Below are 24,807 nucleotides of genomic sequence, written 5' to 3'. Positions count from 1 at the left end.
ACCAAAGTTGTGTTATCGTGATTTATACTAGGGCTGCGCGATTAATCGAACCGCAATCCCGATTTGGCTCATGTGCGATTATGAAAGCCTAAAGGCTGCGATTTTAATTAAATAATAAATATATGCCCGTGATATGTTAGTGAAGAGCGGCTCAGTCATCAGTAGTAAACGCTGCTCCGTCTGAAAGCACTGCGAGTTTGAGTCGCTTATAACCTGCGTTTGAAAAAAAGAAAAAAAAAAGACAACGTTTAATATGTTTTAACTCACTTCATATCTTCAGTCGAGTGTTTGATATTTCCTTTTTGTGAGCTGGTGTGGCTTCTTATCACAGAATGAGGCAGACGATAAATTATTTTATAGGATTCTATTCAGTACATGGCTCGACATTAAGCCTGTTCACGTGCTTGTCTTTCGGACAAGTAAATCTGTCATTCACTTTTAACAAATTATAAAAAATTAACATGACCGGAATTTTTGTTTTTTTGATAAATATAATTTATTCTGAAGCAATATTCTCACCAGTGTTCAATCATCTTTGACATATTTAAATCTGCATATTTGTGATATTTCTACCTTTTATTTCCATAATCTTATTAAATATAGGTTATGCTTCAGCTGTCATTTTATATTCTTAAATTTGATCAATAAATTAATTTAGAATAAGACACTATAGGGCTGTACCAATCAAATTAAATCATTTACACTGAAAAAAATTATGAGATTGTTTTAAATATTTTTCAATATACAAATAAGAAATGTTGGAAACAATGTTTAAACATGAAACTAAACCACCAGTAGGTGGCAGCAGGTGACGGGTTTAATGAATGAGTCATTGAGTCGATTCATTCAAACAGCTGATTCATTCAAGAATGAGGCAGTCGTTTATGAATGCGTCATTGAATCGGATTCAACTGATTCATTCAAAACGCTGAATCATTCAGTAACACTGATCAGAGTCCTGCACGGGTCCGATTTTGAAAACCCGCACCCGTCCGTACCCGCAGTGCTTAAACCCGCATCCGACCCGTTTTCCGACAACAGCACTAATTAAAATCCGCACCCGACCCGACCCGCTTAAAATAGAACCGACACCCGACCCGCAATAAAATCAGTTTAGCATGTCACATTATTGACACACTTACAAAAATGTTTATTGCCAGCATACAGAAGTTATTACACGACCATTAACACAAGGACAACTTCTGCCGGGAGCTTAACGTGGCTTAATGTACTGTTATTAAGAGACCAAACTCAGTAAACATAATACTAATAACGTATACTATGTACAAAAAAATCAGATGAGCCCAGAATATGAACGCAACGCGTATAATTACACGTTAAACGTTTTCCTACCATAGAAAACCATTATAAAAAAACACTTAACGTGGCTTAATGTACTAAGACAGTGTTATTAAGAGACCAAACTCAGGAAATATAACACAAATACTGTTCGATTGAACTGCTTGTGCTTGGTTTGTTACCACAGTTATCTGCGTGCTTCCTCAGCAATGAAGTTCCACGTTCGCGGCTATCTTTTCTTCAACTCCTCATGATCCATCTTGACGGCTGCAGTGCAGGCAGCGCGCGCACCGTTGTGATTCTTCAGTGAGGGCACGCGCGCGGCCACGGATAAACTGATATGGATTTGAAATTATTTTATCAACTTGGAATACAGGCAAGGCATATTTTTGTATTTTTAGGAACACATCTACAATATACATGCATATATTGTTTATATATAGGCCTATATTCGTTTGCACGTGACTGTTTAAAACCCGTGTTTAGACCCGTGTTTCTCCCTTGTCCGACCCGACCCGCACCCGCATCCGACACAGTAGGATGTTTTTCTCCCGTTTCAGCAATATTCGCGGGTCACCCGTCGGGTACCCGCACCCGTGCAGGGCTCTGACACTGATGCTGTGAGGTGCGTAATGGTTCAGCTGTGATCTTTGTTTGGAACTATTTTCGCTGCTGAAATAGAACAAAGACGGTCAATATTGCATCTAAAATGTAAGTGACTTAATGTTAATTCATTGTTTATGGAGCTGTGTTACGTCCACAGGGACGTTTGGAGTATTTAGTTTTTTTTTCTGTTTTCTGTGAGGTTCCTTTCTGTCTCTGTCTCTTTCACTGTCACTCTAATAGGTGGCGTGCTGATTGGCTGTCTGACCTGTCAATCACTCCTGATGACGTGATTGGCTGTGTCAGTTTGAAGGCGTTCTCCTCCGACGAGCAACACCTGTGGAATGCGCTTCTTAAGGGACGTGCTGTCGCACAGCGAGAGACTGCTTTTGTTCTGATTCTGTTGTTACATTGGTTTCTGTTCTCTCTGTTTGAACTTAGTTTGTGTGTTGCCATTTTGCTCTTTGTCATGTTGATTGCTTTAAGTTACCCTTAAAACTTCTCATGTGAGAGATTTGAGGTTTGGCATTTAAAGCGAAGCCAATCTGGATGGAGAAAAGGGGCTAGGTAAGATGTCACGTGACATACATGGGCACACTCAGGAACATTGATTGTTTAGACACACTAGGTTAGTGGGTTTGTGCCACACTCTGTATTTTTGTGTTTGATAGGTAGTGTAGGGAAGTATAAGGCGTCACAGATGCTGAAGACTTTTTCTTTTCTTTCTTTTCTTAGCTTAGGATTAGTTTGAGACTGTTTAGCAAGATTCTTTTGATTATATTATTTTCATTTCTTTGGCACAATCCAGTTTTCCCTTTGTTCTCCCCAGATCTTATTTTATGTCTGTCTGTTTTTCTTTATCATTATGAGTTTATTCATTGGTGGTTAATTATTGGTTTCTATAATTATTAAATAATTGTTTAATCGCCGTTATTTGTGTGGTCTCGTTTTTCTCATCACGCACACAGTGGTCATTACTGGTGGTATTCAGAACTTGGTTAAAAATGTTCCCCTTCTCAATCCCTAGATTGTTAACATCAAAAGGAGGGTCGTAACATATGGGGGCTCGTCCAGGATCTCAAATTGGATTATTTCGAAGTTTGAGTTAATGATTCCATATACAAAGAACCAGTTCATGATCCAGCCTTTTTGATTCACTGTGCGCATTTTTGAGAATTTGTTTGTGCTGTTGCAAGCCGTCGTCGTTATGGTTGCGTTTAATTTAGAGAGGTTCCTTGAAAGTCCTTCGTTAGAAGAATTGGATGTTTGTAGGAAAGACGACTTAGTGGCGATAGCAAGTCATTTTCAGATTTCAGTAAATAAGCAGGCTCTTAAGGTAGAAATTAAGTCTATGGTGTGTAATCGTCTGGTTGAGTTGAATGTGCTTAGTTTGCCGGAAAAGACAGGTACAGTTGGGAACAGTGTGGAGGTAGATAGAACTATGTGTGATAGGAGTGGGAATGGGAATGTTGAGGAACTACCGCCTACGGTGGAGGTTGAGGCCGATGCTAGGGCAGGGTTATCTCCATTTGAACCATTCTCCCCTATGTCTGTTTGCTCAAAAGGGGAAACGAGACTTAAGGTCCGTTTGACCCGTTTGCAACTTGAATCGCAGGAGAAGATTCAGACTCGGCAGGCGGAGATGGAGTTGCGGTTACAAATTCGCAAACTCGAGATCGAGGCGGAGAAGCAGGTGAAAATGCGACAGCTGGAGCTTGACGCGATGCGAATTGTGGGAGGATCCGCTGCGCCACCAGTTCTCCCTCGAGTTAGTCCCGCTGCCCCTGTTGTCCGTGCTCCCTCTGTGGTGTCTACTACTCCCACTGTTGCCCCGGCGACCGTGTCATCCGAAGCAACTGAGTCATTCGATGTGAGTAGACACATTACACTAGTACCACATTTTCGTGAAACTGAGGTAGATTCCTATTTCAGTGCATTCGAGCGAATCGCTATGTCTCTTCGTTGGCCAAAAGAATTTTGGGCTTTGTTATTGCAGTGTCGTTTAGTGGGAAAAGCGATGGAGGTTTTCTCTACTCTTTCATTAGAGGAGAGTATGAATTACGATGCAGTAAAACTGGCAATTTTACGTGCTTACGAGTTAGTTCCAGAAGCTTACCGACAGAAATTTAGGGGGCATAAGAAGAATTCTTCTCAGACTTTTGTAGAATTTTCGCGAGAGAAAGCTCTTCTCTTTGATAAATGGTGCAGTGCCACTAAGACTGATGACGTTAAATCCTTAAGAGAATTAATTCTGCTTGAGGAATTTAAAGGTTGCTTACCTGAACGTGTGGTGGTCTATCTGAATGAGCAGAAGGTTTATTCGTTGTCACAAGCTGCCGTTCTAGCGGATGAGTTCATGCTCACTCATAAGGGTGTATTTTCGGTGACGCGCACTGATAAGAGTGGGACTGTTAGTCATTCTCAAGTTCATGGTGCTCGGATAAAGTCTGAGATTTCGCAATCGAGAGAGCAAAAGGACTGCTTTTACTGTCATAAACTCGGACATCTGATTGCTGATTGTCCGGTGCTTGGGCGTAAACAGCAGGCTAAAAATACGAAAAGCGTCGCATTCGCAAAGACCGTATCACCTTTTGAACTATCGTGTTGTACTGATGTTGTTGACCCAAATTACAAACCGTTCGTTATGTCAGGGTTTGTTTCGTTGTCGGGAAGGGAAGAGGATCGGAAAGAAATTTGTATTCTCCGTGACACAGGTGCTATGCAATCGATTATGATTTCTAATGTTTTACCATTCTCTGATGAATCATATTGCGGCTCAAACGTTTTGATTCGTGGAATAGAAATGCAGATAGTCCCTGTTCCGTTACATAATGTGCATTTACAATGTACACTGGTTTCAGGTTTTGTACGAGTTGGAATTCGCCAATCACTCCCGGTAAAAGGAATTACTCTTATCTTAGGAAACGATTTAGCTGGAGGCAAAGTCTTGCCAGCTTCAGAAGTGACTGATGTCCCGGTGCTTCGTCCGCTTGTAGATGTCAGTAGTTTGCATCCTGAGGTGTTTGCTGCTTGTGCAGTTACTCGTGCTCAGTCAGATAAGAATAAAGGCGAGTTTGACTTAGCTGACTCATTGTTAGGTTCGATGTTCGCAGATGATGGGAAAATGTCTGAAACTAAGAGAAAGTAAGAACCTGTTGCTAATGTGAAAAATTCGGAGAATTTGCTTGGAAGTTTTGAGTCGTTGAGTTTGCCCGTTACTCGCTCTCAGATTGTCATTGCACAGAATGATGATCCTTCGTTGAGTAAATGTTTTGCCGCTGTGATTAGTTCTGAAGCTGCTAAGGAAAGAAACACGGCGTACTTCCTAGATGATGGGTTACTTATGCGGAAGTGGTGTTCTAAGGTTGAACAGGATTTGGATTGGAACGTGGTATATCAAGTGGTAGTTCCAAGCAAATATCGTTTGCATGTGTTGCGCTTGGCTCATGAAAATTTCTTTGCTGGACATTTAGGGGTAACGAAAACTTGCCATCGTGTTCTACAACACTTCTTCTGGCCAGGATTGAAGCGAGATGTTGCAAAATTCTGTCGTACGTGTCATACTTGCCAAATTGCAGGTAAGCCAAATCAGGTTATCTCACCCGCTCCACTTTATCCTATCCCAGTTATAGGGGAAGCATTTGAAGAGGTACTGGTTGACTGTGTCGGTCCATTACCGAAAACGAGAGCAGGTAACCAATATCTGTGTACCATAATGTGTAGAGCAACTAGATTCCCTGAAGCTGTTCCGTTACGGAAAATTACGGCTCCTGTTATTTTGAAAACTTTGACCAAGTTCTTTTCTACTTTTGGACTTCCAAAAGTTGTCCAAACCGATCAAGGTACGAATTTTTTGTCGCGAGTGTTTACCCAAACTCTTAAGTCTTTGTCCATAGAACATCGAGTTTCCAGTGCATATCATCCGGAGAGCCAGGGAGCGATTGAAAGGTTTCATCAGACCTTAAAGTCCATGCTTCGAAAATTCTGTATGGACACAAGTAAGGATTGGGACGAAGGAATTCCTTTAGTGTTGTTTGCTGTACGTGAGAGTGTTCAAGAGTCGCTCGGATTTAGTCCGGCCGAGATGGTTTTTGGTCATTCTGTTCGAGGACCGTTAAAAGTTTTGAAAGATCAGATGATGGAGAGTACAACAGGAAAACGAACGAATGTTCTAGATTACGTTAGTCAATTTCGAGCGAAGCTGCATGGTGCATGTGATCTTGCGCGGAAATTTTTGAAGGATGCGCAAACAGAAATGAAGGATAGATATGACAGACATGCAGTTGTACGATCTTTTCAGCCTAATGACAAGGTGGTGGTATTATTGCCGATACCAGGATCTGCATTATCTGCTCGATTTTCTGGTCCATATCACATAGTTCGAAAACTCAGCGATACGGATTATGTGATAGGCACTCCTGAAAGAAGGCGTAAGACACGAGTCTGCCACATTAACATGCTTAAAGCATATCATGATCGGTCTGAGTGTGAACTTAAGCAAGTTGCGGACAATGCACCTGTATTGATAACGTCTGAGGTTTTGTCTGTTGCAGTGGGTGATGCGAACGTGGATGAGGATGGATTATTACTGAGAAATACTCCTCAACAATGTAGTAAGTTGGATAACTCTGTTATTCTGTCCAATTTGAGTTCTCATCTATCTTCTTTACCTGATGAGCAAAGGCATGATGTGGTGGCTCTTATCACCTCATTCCCTGCTCTATTTTCGGATGTTCCATCACAGACTAGCGTGCTATCGCACGACATTGATGTGCAAGATGCAAAGCCGATAAAGCAACATGCTTATCGAGTTAACGAGATTAAGAGGTCCGCTATGAAGACAGAAACTGACTATTTGTTAGAGAATGATTTAGCTCGTCATAGTTATAGTCCGTGGAGTTCCCCGTGTCTTCTTGTAAAGAAACCTGATGGTTCCTTCCGTTTTTGTACAGACTACCGAAGGGTAAATGCTGTCACGGTGCCTGATTGTTATCCCCTTCCTAGAATGGAAGACTGTGTAGACAGTATTGGTTCTGCTAGGTTTGTGAGCAAACTAGACATGCTTAAGGGATACTGGCAAGTGCCGTTGACCCCACGTGCATCTGAGATATCTGCGTTCGTAACTCCGGACTGCTTTCTACAATATAATATCATGGCGTTCGGGTTACGAAACGCCCCTGCTACGTTCCAGAGGTTAATTCAGACAGTTCTCGCTGGAGTACCAAATTGTAGAGCTTATTTGGATGACCTGGTGATCTTTTCAAATGAGTGGAAAGAGCACTTGGCTCTGTTGCGTACTGTGTTCAAACGTTTAGAACGTGCCTCTTTAACACTTAACCTCGCTAAGTGTGTGTTCGGTCAAGCTACAGTGACCTATTTAGGAAAGCATGTAGGATATGGACAAGTAAAGCCGGTAGAAGAGAAAGTGGCGGCTATTACGACGTTCCCGGTACCTACTACACGGAGAGAATTAAGACGGTTTTTGGGTATGATTGGGTACTACCGAAGTTTTTGTAAGAACTTTGCTACGGTAGTAACTCCTCTTACTAATCTCCTCAGCCCTAAACAGAGTTTCGTATGGACGGAAGAGTGTCAAGTCGCATTTGAAAATGCGAAAGCGTTGATGTGTTCCAGTCCAGTTCTAGCGGCTCCACAATTCGAGCGTGCGTTCAAACTGGAGGTTGACGCGAGCGCAGTGGGCGCTGGAGCAGTCCTGATTCAGGAGGGAAAGGATGGTGTGGACCATCCCGTTTGCTTTTTCTCTCGTAAGTTCAATAAACACCAAGCAAATTATTCTACTATCGAGAAGGAAACCCTAGCTTTGTTATTAGCTCTACAGTTCTTTGAGGTTTATTTGGGTTCTTCTAATTTGCCTACTATTGTGTTTACTGATCATCACCCTCTTGTTTTCTTGTCCCGCATGTATAATGCAAATCAACGTCTGATGCGTTGGGCTCTGTTCGTGCAGAATTTCCTCCTGGAAATTCGTCATAAGAAAGGTTCCGAGAATGTCCTTGCCGATGCTCTTTCTAGAGTTTGAACCTTTGCTGAATGCATTAGGGATTTGTTCATGCGTTGGTTTTGATGCATTGTTTTATTTTGTTTTTTTTGTTTGGACAAACGTGGAGTTTGTTCTTAAATGTGGGGGTGTTACGTCCACAGGGACGTTTGGAGTATTTAGTTTTTTTTTCTGTTTTCTGTGAGGTTCCTTTCTGTCTCTGTCTCTTTCACTGTCACTAATAGGTGGCGTGCTGATTGGCTGTCTGACCTGTCAATCACTCCTGATGACGTGATTGGCTGTGTCAGTTTGAAGGCGTTCTCCTCCGACGAGCAACACCTGTGGAATGCGCTTCTTAAGGGACGTGCTGTCGCACAGCGAGAGACTGCTTTTGTTCTGATTCTGTTGTTACATTGGTTTCTGTTCTCTCTGTTTGAACTTAGTTTGTGTGTTGCCATTTTGCTCTTTGTCATGTTGAGTGCTTTAAGTTACCCTTAAAACTTCTCATGTGAGAGATTTGAGGTTTGGCATTTAAAGCGAAGCCAATCTGGATGGAGAAAAGGGGCTAGGTAAGATGTCACGTGACATACATGGGCACACTCAGGAACATTGATTGTTTAGACACACTAGGTTAGTGGGTTTGTGCCACACTCTGTATTTTTGTGTTTGATAGGTAGTGTAGGGAAGTATAAGGCGTCACAGACGCTGAAGACTTTTTCTTTTCTTTCTTTTCTTAGCTTAGGATTAGTTTGAGACTGTTTAGCAAGATTCTTTTGATTATATTATTTTCATTTCTTTGGCACAATCCAGTTTTCCCTTTGTTCTCCCCAGATCTTATTTTATGTCTGTCTGTTTTTCTTTATCATTATGAGTTTATTCATTGGTGGTTAATTATTGGTTTCTATAATTATTAAATAATTGTTTAATCGCCGTTATTTGTGTGGTCTCGTTTTTCTCATCACGCACACAGTGGTCATTACTGGTGGTATTCAGAACTTGGTTAAAAATGTTCCCCTTCTCAATCCCTAGATTGTTAACATCAAAAGGAGGGTCGTAACAAGCTGTCATATGAAATAGTGTAACATTCAATCGTGGTGGTATTCAGGAAAACAGCAACTCTTGCTCGTGTGATGTTGTTTAACTGTATCATATGTTATAAATATAAAAACTCCACAATTTGTAATTTTAACCGTGTATGTTAACTGAGTTTCTTTGTGTGAGAGGCACTCATTTGTTGTGATTTCTCCTCGAGAGGCTGCGCGAATGTCAACAGCGCAAACTTGTTACCGTCAGTTCATTATACATTATATTTATATATCATTATCCACTACTATCGATTGCCACTTACACTAAATGAATGGAGAATCATTCCTGCATTTTGGTGATTCCCTAGTTAATTTTGTTATTGACGTTTTAATCAACTTGTCCGGTCGGGCAAGTAAAATTCTCTTTCACTTGGCCCTTCAAAAAATCCACTTGTCCCAGACAAGCGTTAATGTCGAGCCCTGCAGTGAGTAAGTCTATGTCGATTAGCACTGCATTATAATATACTTTATTATTATGAAAATACCCGAGAAGGCTTGAGGAACACTCGTGTGTTTATTGTCTTCATGTGTAATCAAAGCATTTCTATCTTCTTTTTATTCAGCTACACAGCGCTTGCTTTACATTAGGGATTTCCTGAAAACTAAACGTCATTATATGACTTCTCTCTGAGGCAAATGTGGCGTTTCTGCTCGAGGGCGCCCTCTGGCCTCCAGTATGAATGAAACATGAGTGAGTTTAGTGCCCAGCAGTGCTCACTCCATCCTATTTTGGGTAAAAAATAGGAAAAATAATACTTCTCTAAATAAATGTATATGACAATTTTTCTCCAGTGTACAGGAGTTTTTTCCCCGCAGTGGATGCATAAGAGGTTCATATTTCATATTAAAGACAGACTTGTTCTTGACTTTGCATACCTCCTGACAAAAATTAAGAAATTGATATCACAGATTTGCATAATAATAATAATATAATATTTTATAATAAATCCTTAGACATTTCTAGTGATTTTTAGTCATAGGCTGCCAGCATGTTAACAGGTAACCCTGCAGTTTTTTGTAAAATATTATTATTATTATATCGTTATATATTTATTCTTAAATACTCAATTTTTTTAATTTTAATAATGAAAATGTTATTGTAATAGTAATATTACTTACTTTGTTATTTATTATATATACAGTGGCAAGAAAAAGTATGTGAACCGCTTGCAGAATCAGTGAAAATGTGAATAATTTTAACTATAAGAGAGAGCATACAAAATGCATGTTATTTTTTATTTAGTACTGTCCTGAATAAGATATTTTACATAAAAAATGTCCACACAAGACAAAAAAAAAATTGCTGAATTTATTAAAATCAATGGTTCAAAGGTTTATGAATCATTGATTCTCAATACGGTGTCGTTCCCTGGAGGATCCACGGCTGTTTTTTTGTGTTTGGTGATGGTTGTTCTTGAGTCTCTTGTTTGTCCTGAGCAGTTAAACTGACCAATGTTCTTCAGAAAAAACCTCCAGGTCCTGCAAACTCTTCAGTTTTCCAGCATCTTTGGCATATGTGAACCCTCTCCAGCAATGACTGTATGATTTTAAGATCCATCTTTTCACACTGAGGACAATTGAGGGACTCAAACACAACCATTAAAATGCTCCAGAAGGAAACACGACGCATTAAGAGCTGCGGGTGAAAACGTATTGAATTTAAAGTTCGAGTAGGGCTGCTCGATTATGGAAAAAATCATAATCACGATTATTTTGGTCAATATAGAAATCACGATTATGTAACACGATTATTTCACATGACTTTGGGAATGTGTTGCATTTATTAAAAATACACCTTTCAACAATTCAATTGAAATTGTAACATTTGTTGTACTTTTTGAACTATTAAAATAAATAATATAACATATATTCGAATCAAAGTATAAAAGTATTCACGTAAAAATGATAACCACAAATAAATAAGATCAACAATATGGTTCGGCTAGATATGCTTTTCAGGTATGTCTAACATTAGTTTTCAGGTACAGAAATGTATCAAATGTAAAATAACATTGCATATTTAAGTGCATAAATTAAAGATTAATCCTATTAAACTTACAAAAGCTATTCAATCAAGAGCGGTGAGTGATGTCCTTGTCTTTTGTTGTTTGACATTAAACAGACAGCAGTAAAGGCTACTGCCTCTTTAAGACCTAATGATCGGATATGCGTCGTCTTTCTCGACTGTATAAAGTTCACTTAAGGCATATACAGACTATGTCTGCTAGGATACTCATCATGATGGACATGTTGACATACGTTTTGTGTGAGTTTGTCCGTTCAAGAGCAAGACTTGAAAGAGAACTCAATATTTGCGCGCTGTGAGACGCACATTTTCTCACAGCGCGCGCGTCTTCTCATTCGCGTCTTCTGGCACTAAACCCGGGTGAAGACGGCGAAATGGCAGCACTCGCATGCATTGAACAAAGTTTACAAAGAGAGAATTATTTGAAAAATATGAAGAAAAAAAAGGACGTTTACACGGCATCCCTGCTCTCGTCAGTTTTTGTTTCTTTATTAGATTGTCATAGATCACTCTGTGTTTAATTTTCAAGTGGTTAAACAAATTCGTGGTGTTTCCTTGCGTTGCAGCCACTACCTTGTAGCAAATCTTGCACGTAGCATGTTTCTGCTCGTCGTCTGATTCCTCGAAGCCAAACTGTTCCCAGACAACGGAGTTGGTTTTACTTTTTTTGCTCACCAAACCCTACTGTAACTGCCCTCCTTCTGCCATCTTTACTCGCGCCGAGTTTTTAAATTCCAGCGGATGATATGCACGCGAGACTCACGAACTGAGAGAGATTGTGGCTTCGGGAGGGGCGGATGTGCGCGTGCGCGTTTCATTCAGAACGCAAGACAAAATAAGAGTGTTCTTGCAAAACTGAACATGGCAAAATAATCGTTTTTTTCTCGATTGTACTATTTTGGTGATCGTTGGGAGGCAAAATCGAAATTCGATTAATTGCACAGCCCTAAGTTCGAGGATAGTTAATTGTACTCAATTTGTCTTCTGGGAAACATGCAAGTATATTCTGTTGCTTCTGAAGGGTAGTACTAAATGAAAAAAAAAAAAAAGATATTTAAACAAAATAAACATTTGGATATCTTCATCCTGCTCAAAAGTTTTCACCCCCTGTGGCCTTCCCTGTTAGACATATACAGAAATGTAATCGTTATCAAACACCTTTCTTAACTGCATAAATAATAAATGAAATATAGATTAATAATCTTTTCTCTGTTACCTTTGTTCTTTGATGAACATCATCAGTGCTGCTGTCACTTTAAGATCGGCCACTGCCGAACATAACGCGAATCTGACGCACTGTCCCGCGCATCTCCTTTTCTCATGTTCATTTAAGACGTTAACTCATTTAAGACTCCTATTATGAGAATACTCGTCAAAACTGGCATTTTGGCAACATTCTCTGTGTTGTTGTTATTGCTTGTTCAAGAGACTGGCAGAACTAGGGATCTGATTGAGACGTACACACACAGACAGGACACTGACATACAGCGCGTTTTCTTCTGTCTTGTCCGCGCTTAGATGGTTTAAAAGCATTTACATGAATAAGAGCATGATCATATAATGTAACGCTACGCAAAAATTTATATAAAAACGAACGCTGCGTTAATTGCGTTAAATATTTCTAATGCGTTAAAATGAAAAAGTTAATCGCCCAGCGTTAACGCATTAATTTGCCCAGCACTAACATCATACATACATACATACATACATACATACATACATACATACATACATACATACATACATACATACATACATACATACATACATACATACATACATACATACATACATACATACATACATACATACCATACATCCCATACATACATACATAAAATATTAAGGCGTCATTGGCGTTTCCATGGTTTCTACAAAATAAAATAAAAATCGAGGGTAGCCTAATGCGGGTACGATGTCATTGATAGGCGACACACCGACATGGTCCGTGTGACCGTGTCTTGGTTAAAATTGCTTATTTCTCTGGATTTAAACATTCTTGGAAACATTTGGGATAATGCAAGTACACAAGTCAACAAAATAACATTGTTCTAGTGGTTTTGGGATATTTTAACCAATAAATCTTACATTTTGTGCCTTTAAAAACATAGGCAAATAATAACCTTTCTATGATGGTTAAATTTGCAATTAATTCACCAATCACATGCGTTCTGAACTGAGGTGCAGCTGGCCCATATGGATCACAGATAAACTACGATCGATCCCTATATACCAGTGATGCGCGGGTTGATCCAAAATGAGCGGGTGCCTACGGTCACCCGCAGTTACGAGTCATCCAAAGATATTTTTAATGATATCCGGGTCGCGGTTGGTCGGGTCGTCAATAAATCCTTATTTACCTTTTGAATGTTGAGCGTTATTAACTTTTGAATAAATGCTGACACGGGACAAAATGCCCGAATTCCCAACACGTTGAACTGAGCAATGCCATTGTACCATTTTAATAGGCTACCTTTAAACGCATATAGCTCAGTAAAGTTAGTTTTATGTATTTTCTGAGAGGGGGCGGGATTTTTGCTAGGAAAGTCGGGGGAGAGACGCACACTTCGATTAGACTGGATAAACACATGCAGCATCTTAATTGTTAAGAAAATGAAACAAAATAAATGAATAAATCAAGCCTTTATTACATAACACTAGGCTATATCATACAGCATTCAGAAAAATAACAGTTTGGGCCTTCTCTCAGTTGACCTGCTGATGAATTCTTCAAGCAGGGTCGAAATATAAATATTGCATTCATCAATAATATGTATCTAGACAGCTGAAATGGAAAAGGATGGGCTGCTCTCGCCGCTGCACCTCTCAGCGCACCGCGTCAGGGTCTGAAACATTTTCTCAATGGCCCAATGACGCTACGAGCATTTACAACTTTTAAAAAATGCGGGTCCGGATGCGGGTCGGGTACAATATTTTCTTCTTTTTTTTGAGGCCCGAGTTGCAGGCGGGTTAGTTGAAAACGTCGGTCGGGTGCGGGTTGTTTATACATTGACCCACGCATCACTGCTATATACCCTACAATCCCAAGAATTGTGAAATGTCACCGTTAACACAATTGTTTTTAATCATAGTAACCTTATTTCCAGCTAAATATAATATACTTTTTTTTTTTGGATCATATGGCCTACTCCTACTGGTAATCTCATTAACAATACTGACCAAAATAATCGTCATTATGATTTTTGGCCATAAAGCGAGCAGCCCTACGCTGCGTGTTTCACAGTGAAGCATGGCACTATAACATTCATCTGGGAATGCAACGTATGCCACCCATCTCCCCAAACTTGTACCCTACCTTCAAGTGTATTTTCCCAAACTTTAAGCAATGTATGTAAGAACTAAACTATGCCACGTTAAAGTATAATTAACTTCCAGCCAGATTCTATGTTTGAACACGAGCCATCTGAGAGAAAGAATGAGACAAAGAGAGATGGACAGCTAAAATGAGAAAAGCAGAGAGCATACCTTTCTGAGACGGGGGAATGCTGGTCTGTCATTAAGTGTGTGCATGTGTGTGTGTGTGTGTCCTGTAATAAAGTCCCTAAAGACAAGCAGCTGCAGGCATGCAAACACAGTTTTCAATTAAAGTGGCAGAGACGAGGCTGAGAGTACCAATAGCGCGTCAGAGCGAGCCAGACATAACACGTTACACAGCATACATAAATACAAACAAGGTCAAATAAAGTGTATCGACACACCTGAACCGGAACTAAGATAAGAAAATATTGTTTCCCTCTCATAACCTCAGCAATTTCAAATCTTTCCATTCAAAAGGTACTGTGGTGCTAACATGGTGCAGTGATGGGTTGAGAGACACTAAATATATTATTTTGATGTATACCATGGTACTGAATATTCATATACCACATGGTACTTCAAGGTATTATTATGTCCAAAACTAGTGCTGGGCAATCGATTAATCGCATCCGAAATAAAAGTGTGTTTACATAATATACGTGGGTCAATGACATGACATAATAATAATAATAATAATAATAATAATAATAATAATAATAATAATAATAATAATAATAATAATAATAATAAATACATTTTGAGTTGTGGTGTTTGAAAGACCAAAAATGTCAGGTGGTGCGACCGTCCGAACGTACAAAAAAAAAAAGCAATAAAAAGGTTCATTTTTTCAGTAAAATTCTTAATCAAATAGTTTGGCATGATTTTACGTTAAATTCCTTATAAATGAGGGAAAATAGTGTATCAGCCCTATGTCAAAACTATTATAGTACTTAAAAAACTTTTGTCTGAAAAATGTACTTCTCCAAATGTAAGGGAGAGCGACCGACATAAAAATGCCATTTTATGCAATGTTACTTTAGGAAAACCATGTGACAGCATTTGACATCACACAGAATACCCCAGAGGACCCCTTTGATGTAAGTCACCCTGCCATAAATATTAGATAATTTGATATTTTTGAGTAATGATGAGGTTGATTCAACTTATCATGTCAGGTGGTAAAACTCTGGAAAACTTTGAAAATGTGTTATTATAAAAATGTGTATTTGATTGAAAAATGTGTATACCCTTGTAGCATATGGTCAAACATTTGTATAGGTGTCCAAGTTAATGCCTGTTAGATTTGAATTGAATTTGAAATGTCAGGTGTTTGTGCGACCAGCAAAAAATGACATTTAAAAGTATCAATTCCCACTGCAATTGCAAAATGAAGTAAGAAATATAACTGTACACCATTATATATTGAATACAAATAATTTTTACGGTTCAAAACAAAACATAAAAACTCCTTATGGAAAATCGGGTGTTTGAACACACTGAAAAGTGTCTGTTTATATGAATTGGACTAAAAGGGCAATACCATTTTAGACACTACAATGATTCATATCTACAAGTTTTCAGTAGTGCTAAGTACATTAAATGTATATTATTTTAAATGAATATATGGTCGCACCACCTGCCATTTTTTGGGTGGTAAAAATCACAAGTCTTGTTTAATAATGAATTAATGCCATCCTAAAAGCTGTAAAAACCAATATGAATCAACACCATACATTTTTTTGGACATAAAAATGCATTTTAAAATTGTATAATTTACTTTTTTATCTTAAAAACCTTATTTGTCATTGACCCACGTGTGTTTACTGTGTATAATTATTATGTATATATAAATACACACTCCTTCATGTATATTTAAATAACTATTTGCATGTATATACTTATTCTTTATCTTATATATAAATATCAATATTTTCTATATAAATAACACATGTTTCTTAAATATGTATGCATGTGCAGGGTTTTGCACAGCACTATCCAAAACACAATGTGCTGTCAAATCAATCAAGCAGAGCCTGGAGCCAACAGCATGAATGAAACATTCATAATTCATAATTCATGTACTCCAGACACCTGAAGTTACTCAACAGGTTTATTCATGAATTCAAGAAGCCACACATCATCTTACGGTCTGTTCACAATAACTCAGACACAATCTAGTGGATCTCAGTGGCTATCCCCTTATATGACTCCAATATAAATGTCAAACAAATTAATTCATAATTCAACTATTATGACATTATGACATTATTTTCTAAAAATGACTCCTTTGAAACTAGTTCAAATCTGATTCATAAACGGTCATAAAAGTTCTCTACTCAGCAAACACAAGTACCTTAATTTGTCAAATTAATTGCCAAAAAGGGATCCGGATGTTCTACTGGACTCACTTAAATTCTGAACAACAAACTAAAAGACATAAGAATAGCACAAATCAGTATGAAAATTAATAATGAAAAACAGGAGTAGGATCTGGTATGTAAATGTGTACTTTGAAATAACGACATTTGCGCCACTTACCAGTTCTGGGTTGTTTCTTAACGAGCCACCAAGTCGTGAAATTTAATCCAGAGGGAGTTTAAGAAGAAAACGGATTTACTTTAAATTCGCTTCCAGTGATGAAACGGCGGCTCGTGTTTCTCCACCTGCTGGATCACACGACGACCAACAGCAGGAAAAGTTGGGTGGAAGTTTTTCCGCTCACTGGAATTCGGACGCACAAAACCCAACACAACAAACGCAGAAAGTGAATTCCTCGTTGTTCCTCCCTGCACTGAAGTTGTTTATTACACTCACATACATGAACGTGATCCGCATGCGTCCATTTAACGTGTGGCTCTCCCAAATCTCCGCACTTCAAACAAAAAAAGCTTTAAAACCGGGAGACGCGCTCTCGTCTAACACATCTAACAATGTTGTGAATGATAACAAAACTAGTCTATACTCTTAAGAACACTGACATATCTTACTGAATGAAGGCGGATGAATTAAACAATCGCCGGTATGTGAAAGTTTAGAGCCCTACCGTCACTCTTCCCAAAGATCAGAGCATGACGTGAGCAGACTCGGAGAGCAGTTAAAAGTCCTGCTTGTCTGGAAATAAATAAATAAATAAATAAACCCCTTTTCTTTGGCTAATTAAAAGTCCTGCTTGACTGGAAATAAATAAATAAACCCCTTTTCTTTGGCTAATTAAAAGTCCTGTTCGTCTGCTATATCGTTCTAATTTAATTGAAATAAATATTTTTTCTTTGGCTAGTTAAAAAAAACCATGTTCGTCTGCTATATCTTTCTAATTTCATTGAAATAAATAAATAAATCCGTTTTCTGTGGCAAATTAAAAGTTCTGTTAGTTTGCTACATCTTTGTAATTGAATTTAAATAAATAAATAAATAAATAAACCCCTTTTCTTTGGATAATTAAAAGTCCTGTTCGTCTGCTACATCTTTCTAATTTAATTGAAATAAATATTTTTTCTTTGGCTAGTTAAAAAAATCATGTTCGTCTGCTATATCTTTCTAATTTGATTTAAATAAATAAATAAATAAATAAACCCCTTTTCTTTGGCTAATTAAAAGTTCTGTTCGTTTGCTACATCTTTCTAATTTAACTTAAAGAAAGGAATAAAAAAAAATCTTTGGCTAATTAAAAGTCCTGTTCGCCAGTTACATCTTTCTAATTTAATTTAAAGAAATTAATAAATAAAATATTTTTCTTTTGCTAATTAAAAAACCCTGTTCGTTTGCTTCATCTTTCTAATTGGCTAATTAAAAGTCCTGTTCGTCTTTTACATATTTCTAATTTAATTTAAATAAATAAATAAAACAATTTTCTTTAACTAATTAAAAGTCCTGTTCGTTTGCTACATCTTTCTAATATAATTTACATAAATGAATAAATTAATTAATAAATAAATACATATTTTTTTCTTTGGCTAATTAAAGGTCCTGTTCGTCTGTTACATCTTTCTAATTTAACTGAAATAAATAAATAAGTAAATAATAAATACATTTTCTTTCGCTAATTAAAAAATACTGTTCGTCTGCTACATCTGTCCAATTTAATTTAAATAAATAAATAAAAACCTTTTATTTGGCTAATTAAAAGTTGTATTCGTCTGCTACATCTTTCTAATTTAATTGAAATAAATAAATACATATTTTTTCTTTGGCTAATTAAAGGTCCTGTTCGTCTGTTACATCTTTCTAATTTAACTGAAATAAATAAATAAGTAAATAATAAATACATTTTCTTTCGCTAATTAAAAAATACTGTTCGTCTGCTACATCTGTCCAATTTAATTTAAATAAATAAATAAAAACCTTTTATTTGGCTAATTAAAAGTCATATTCGTCTGCTACATCTTTCTAATTTAATTGAAATAAATAAATAAGAACCATTAATTACATTATTTGCTAAATTAACATATTTCATTTATGTATATGCGTTGTATGTCACGCGCACACAACGTCAGTGGCGCGAACATTTCATAAAAAATCTAACATCGTAAAGCGTTTTTGAAGACATTCTGTTCCTTTCAGATATTTTCAACCCATTTAGGTCTCATTTTCCACATAGGCTAACCTATTTCAGCCGTAGAATATCGCCAATATATAACAAACGATTAAAATATATGTTTAGTCTGTTTTTCTGGCTAACGTACATGACCAAAAGAGATGTGGACCACGAAAAATCTGTCACCACAAACTGAAGAGGATTTCGACCTATTTCCGCCTTTCGCAAAGTAAGAGTTTCTGTCAATTATGTCCAAAAATAAATCACCATCCACTGCAAAACAATATTTTTCGACGTTGTAAATAAAACACATTATTGGAGTTGAAAATGTCATTTTTTTCCCTTCAAAATTTCACGTTTAATTGAATATGTTAATTACTTGCCGTTTCCTTATAACTATTTGTGAAATTTACAAGCAATTTCTGAGTAAAAAAAATGTTTCTAAACCATTTTATTCAGTGTGTTTTCCATATCCATGTTTCTCTGTGGCCTACTGTCACTTATGGGCATAGTAATGTTGTTCTGCCATCTACAGGCGATCAAAGGAAGTGAATCGCCACTGTGAGGAGAGTGTGTTACTGTTACCTGAGCAACCTCAATACGAGCCTTTCTGGAGGCCAGATGTTCCATTGTCATGGTAAAAAGACTTCATTTAAAGGGATAGTTCACTCAAAAATGAAAATTAGCCCATGGTTTACTCACCCTTAAGTCATCCTAGATGTATATGACTTTCTTCTTTCAGACGAATACAATCGGAGTTATATTTAAAAATGTCCTGGCTCTTCCAAGCTTTATAATGGCAGTGAATGGCTGTTTCTGTTTTGAAGTCCATAAAAGTGCATCTATCCATCATATAACTGCTCCACACTAGGGATGGGTTGCGATTTTCGAATATTCGATTAGTTATTTAATTATAGAATATCGAATAGTATGTGCGATTATCGTCCAAAAAAAATCCCCATGTTGTCGGTGCTGATGTGGTGGTGACACGTTCATGTAACCAGAGGCGCTGCCAATAACGCACCTCAGGGTGTTTTATACTGGACACGTTTTTTGCGGTCCGAGTCTGATTGTTCCCTCCGCCTCCGCAGTGTTGGTCTGGTTTCACACTCAACTTGAACCCTGGTGCGTTTGCGTTTATTTTACGTCATCACAAACGTGCACGGGCGTGATAGAAAACAGAACGCGGGTCAATATATTGGGCTTTTTTCAATTAATTTGGTGCTATTATGTGCAGCTGAGTAAACGACACTTGGGTTAACCGTATGTGTGTCGCTTGAAGGCGGCTTTGCTGCTTGCAAACAGACTCTTTAGAGGAGACGGTGAATTGCCATTCATTTGCTGCCCTGATTGCACTCTATGCGCGAATACACTGCAGGCTCGCTCTCGCGATCGTATCTCAGCTAAATCATCAACACTATCATCTCTTACGTGTATGTTATTGAACTAATGACATTGTAATCGGCTAAAACGCATGCGCTGGTTACTTTCTTCCAGAACAAGTGCGCACTCGAGTGTTGTTTGCACATTCACGTGAATCGTGGCACAGCTCCGAGAGCAACCGAACTCCGGTTGTGTGTTCTCGGGTTCGATACCTCAGTGCACACCAAGCTCTGTAGGTAAGCTTTCACATTAGCAATTTTTCATGCTAACCGTGCCCCATTCCGAACTAAAATGCCAGAGTAAAAACGCCCTGAGACAACAGAAGAATAACACATCGTCTCACGCGCACGCTGTAGACTTGTGGCATTTATCAGGTAACTTGGGGCGATGTCACATTACAGTCATATGTTTCAGCATGTTACAATAATATGGCTTGAGTTGATATAGCCTATTCCCTAATGAATTAAACAGTTTGTTATCATACAGATTGAGAGTGTGAATGGTCTCTCTCCCTCTCTCTCTCTCTCTGTTTATGTGTGTAGCCTATACATGCGTGCATGCGGGGGAGGAGTTGCGATTTTCGAATAAAAATCGAATAATTCCCAGCGATCTTCGAATATCATTTTGAAATGCCCATCACTACTCCACACGGCTCCGGGGGGTTAATAAAGGCCTTCTGAAGCGAAGTGTTTGTGTAAGAGAAATATACATTTTTAAAGGTGGGGTAAAGGCCCGGGTATACTTCGGCCGTCCGCGTTCGTGCACCGCCTGCATGACGTAATTTTCGTCACTCGGAGGGCTCGCGGCCCAAATTTTGAAAGAAGAGTCCACTAGGTGGCAATAAACACAGTATTGAGCACAGTGTTCAGCCGTCGAAGAAGAGTGTGCAAAGACCGGTTTAAAAACAACACGCTTGGAAAAAAAAGAGAGAATTTTTGATTCTTCAGTGTTTCTTCCAAACTATGTAGCAATGGTGGATGCACTACAGTTCTTCTCCGATCATGCCCAGCGAATGTCCCGTTGATGACAGGACTCAGTGCTGCCCTCCGATGTCTGGTGGAGCATAGACACTTTTTTACTGCGCATGTGTCGAACGCGATCCTCCGCGCGCATCCGTTGTGTAGTATACTTTGAAAGACGCGCGGACAGGGCTGCGCGCGTGACGCGTCCGGGCGCGTTAAGTGAAGTATACCCGGGCCTTAAGTGGTATTTCAAAACTGCTTTAGGCCGAATACCAAAACAAACGTATAGCCAATCAGAAGTAAGGGGCGTGTCTACTAATGACAGGGAGAAGAGAGCGCTCATTATCACGTCATTATTCAAAAGACACGACACAGGACGGACATTAGCCGAGCGACGACAGAAAGAGAGAGATGGCAGATAAAAAACACAAATGTGGAAGATGTGGAACAAAAGAAGGCTTACGATCAGACAAGAAGTGTCGGCTTTCCAGCGCTGGAGAGAACTCGAGGAGTGAAGGCAGAGTATTTCTTCTCGATACGCGAGTAACATTGGTTTTGTTTTGTTTCACAGAACTAATATATGCTTGCTTTTGCTTGAATATGCTCATGTGTCATGTTTGCTTGCTTGTCCATTTGTGATCGTATTGTCGTTCACTTCAGCGATGATAATTACCCGTTCATTTCCACACCCGATAATCCTGGAGCATCTAAACCTCCTCGCTGTCTGTTTCAAGCGTCAGCTCCCAAAGTGTGTCCGGAAAGTAAGATAATAGTTTTAAATATGAATATTTCTCTTACACAAACGCATCGCTTCGCTTCAGAAAGCCTTTATTAACCCCCCGGAGCCGTGTGGAGCAGTTATATGATGGACAGATGCACTTTTATGGACTTCAAAACCTAAACAGCCATTCACTGCCATTATAAAGCTTGGAAGAGCCAGGACATTTTTTATATAACTCCAACTGTATTCGTCTGAAAGAAGAATGTCATATACAACTAGGATGGCTTGAGGGTGAGTAAATCATGGGCTAATTTTCATTTTTGGGTGAACTATCCCTTTAATAGCCTTATCTCAGTCGAAAAGAGTTCAAAAGTATTTCAGGGTGTTTTGAAAGTTTGACTGTGTTTGTTGGCAGTGAGGAGTCGTTCAGAAATGAACCCTTTCTTGATCCAGGCCTGTATTTCTCTTCATCTGATGGGATGGTGAGTGACTAGAAGTCGAGTGCACTTTTATCACTTTTTAGCATACAAACTTTACCCTATTTATTCTCTTAAAAGGTGTTCCTGATGTTATTGTGCTGGAATCATAGGCCGGTTATTCCATAGAAAAGATTGTCTTGGCTTGTCTTTATTGGAGGAAAGACAAACCAAGACTTGTGATGACTTCCCTTTCCACCTGCATGACTTCAAAAGTATCATGGCATGACATGGATATTTTTCTTGGACATATACCATAATAGTCATCCCATGGTATTTTTGAAGTACCTTCCTTTAGGAAAAAGAAGTTCACACTTTTAAAAAGAGTACTTACAATGGAAATTAAAAAATATATATTATTAAAATAATATATTTAAGTGTGAACTGAATGTAATGTTGTTGGACACTTGTAGTTGCATGGTAACTGCAAATAAATGAAAATGTATTATAGTTTAAATTGATATTAAAAGCAGTTTACTTAAAGCCGCACTAGGTAACTTTTGCTCTCGGGCTCCCCCTACAGTTGTGAAACAATATTGTCCTCTACTACTGTCGTAAACGGTCACTCTACATCAGGGGATGCATCGCACGTGCATTTGTTGACATGACAACTATGATAGCCCTGAACTCTGCAGGAGTTCACATGCAGGTGTTCTGCTTGCGTCGCGTGTGAAATGTCTTCATCTCAGGTACAGTGGCATATGTTTCAGCATGTCATATGAATACAATTTCATGGGTTTTATTTTTCTCAAACGCCAAATGATCGCGATGCTCACGTTTACAAGCCAGCGTCATTATAGTAGCCTAGTCTATTGGTTACCGTTTTACGGAATCTATATGATACTTCAATTCAATGTTTGAGTGGTAGGTAATAACCATATATCGTCAATATTATAATATCAAGCTACCATAGATGAATCTGCAAATTCGAAAAATCGATTTGCATTAAAGCTTGAGGAAAGACAAATAAACCAATATCACAGACATGTTAGGAATCCTAAAATATGATTTTGTATGTATTACGTATTTACTTGCAAGAATGTAGCCCCTCCTCCTTCAGCTCACGCCAACGAGCAAACGCTGGCCCAATGTTGATCCTCGTCCTGCCTTTAATCCCATCACTTTCTCGTTTCCTCTTTTTGCTTTCCTCAGACAAAACCTTTGCTTTCTTATTTTTCTGTGCTGCTTCGGCCATGACTATAACATTCGGCAAACAAATGATTTGCGAGCGATTTTTTCACGCACGTCCGAATTTAAGGAAGTGGGGATGGTGGTGGAAGTGACGTATATGCCGTAAAGCAGTCTAATTTTGTAGTTATTTTTGTTCTCGGGTTACTACCCGAAACCCGAAGTTTAAAAGTACGATTAAAAACGATACAGACCCCGTCAGGCTATGGCAGACGTGTCATTCAACCTATTGTAAGTCGATGTATCATCACAAGAGTTTTGAAAATATATTATGAAGGTTGAAAAGTTACCTAGTGCTGCTTTAAGTAGGTATTAAATACATCTGTAGATGTAATTTCATAATAACTGTCTTGGTTAAAATGTCCTGCCTAATATACTAGGTAAACTAAAATATATTTTAACCTAATTTCTATTGAAACTTATATGTCAGGTTTTTAAATATATTTATAAATAAGCATTTCTAATGAAGTTCCAATTTAGTGCATTTAATTTAAAATAACTTTGAATAATATCAAATAACACACCACAGTTAAAATTATATTTAAGTATTATTTTTCATTAAGATTATAATAAAATTAGTATTTAAAATGTACTTTAAAGAAAAAGTTTAATTCAACATTATTACAAAGTGCACTTAACACTTAAAAGCGTACCTAAGTGTCATGGAAAGTTGAAAATATCGATACACGTGAATATCGCAATATTATGTTTGGCGATACTGTATCGATTCTCAAAAACACTGTATCATTAGTTATTTGTTTACATCCAAGATTTAAAGCAAGCAGCTTTACTGTGTAAATATAAAGTGGACTATCCACTTTCTGTAATATAAAAATATGAATCTTTAAAGTAAGATGGAAGAATATATAAAAATTAATATACACCAATCAGGCATAACATTATGATATTGTTTTGGTCCCCTTTTTGCTGCCAAAACAGCCCTGACCCGTCGAGGCATGGACTCCACTAGACCCCTGAAGGTGTGCTGTGGTATCTGGCACCAAGATGTTAGCAGCAGATCCTTTAAGTCCTGTAAGTTGTGAGGTGGGGCCTCCATGGATCGGACTGGTTTGTTCAGCACATCCCACAGATGCTCGACTGGATTGAGATCTGGGGAATTCGGAGGCCAAGTCAACGCCTCAAACTCATTGTGCTCCTCAAACCATTATTGAACCATTTTTGCTTTGTGGCGGCGCATTATCTGCTGAAAGAGC

General features: G+C 38.3%; 1 protein-coding gene across 1 annotated transcript in view; it reads right to left on the bottom strand.

Moving 5' to 3' along the window:
• The window catches only part of kif1ca (kinesin family member 1C, a), an 81,800-nt gene extending 64,396 nt beyond the window's left edge, over positions 1-17,404 (bottom strand). The window contains exon 1 of the mRNA XM_079814082.1: positions 16,868-17,404. The gene's annotated coding sequence lies outside the window, so the exon portion shown is untranslated. The remainder of the gene's footprint in view (positions 1-16,867) is intronic.
• Positions 17,405-24,807: the final 7,403 nt, after the last annotated feature.

The sequence above is a fragment of the Gobio gobio genome (assembly GCF_949357685.1).
Source record: "Gobio gobio genome assembly, chromosome: 4".
NCBI classification, from domain to species: domain Eukaryota; kingdom Metazoa; phylum Chordata; class Actinopteri; order Cypriniformes; family Gobionidae; genus Gobio; species Gobio gobio.
This window is presented reverse-complemented; position numbering and strand designations above follow the sequence as displayed.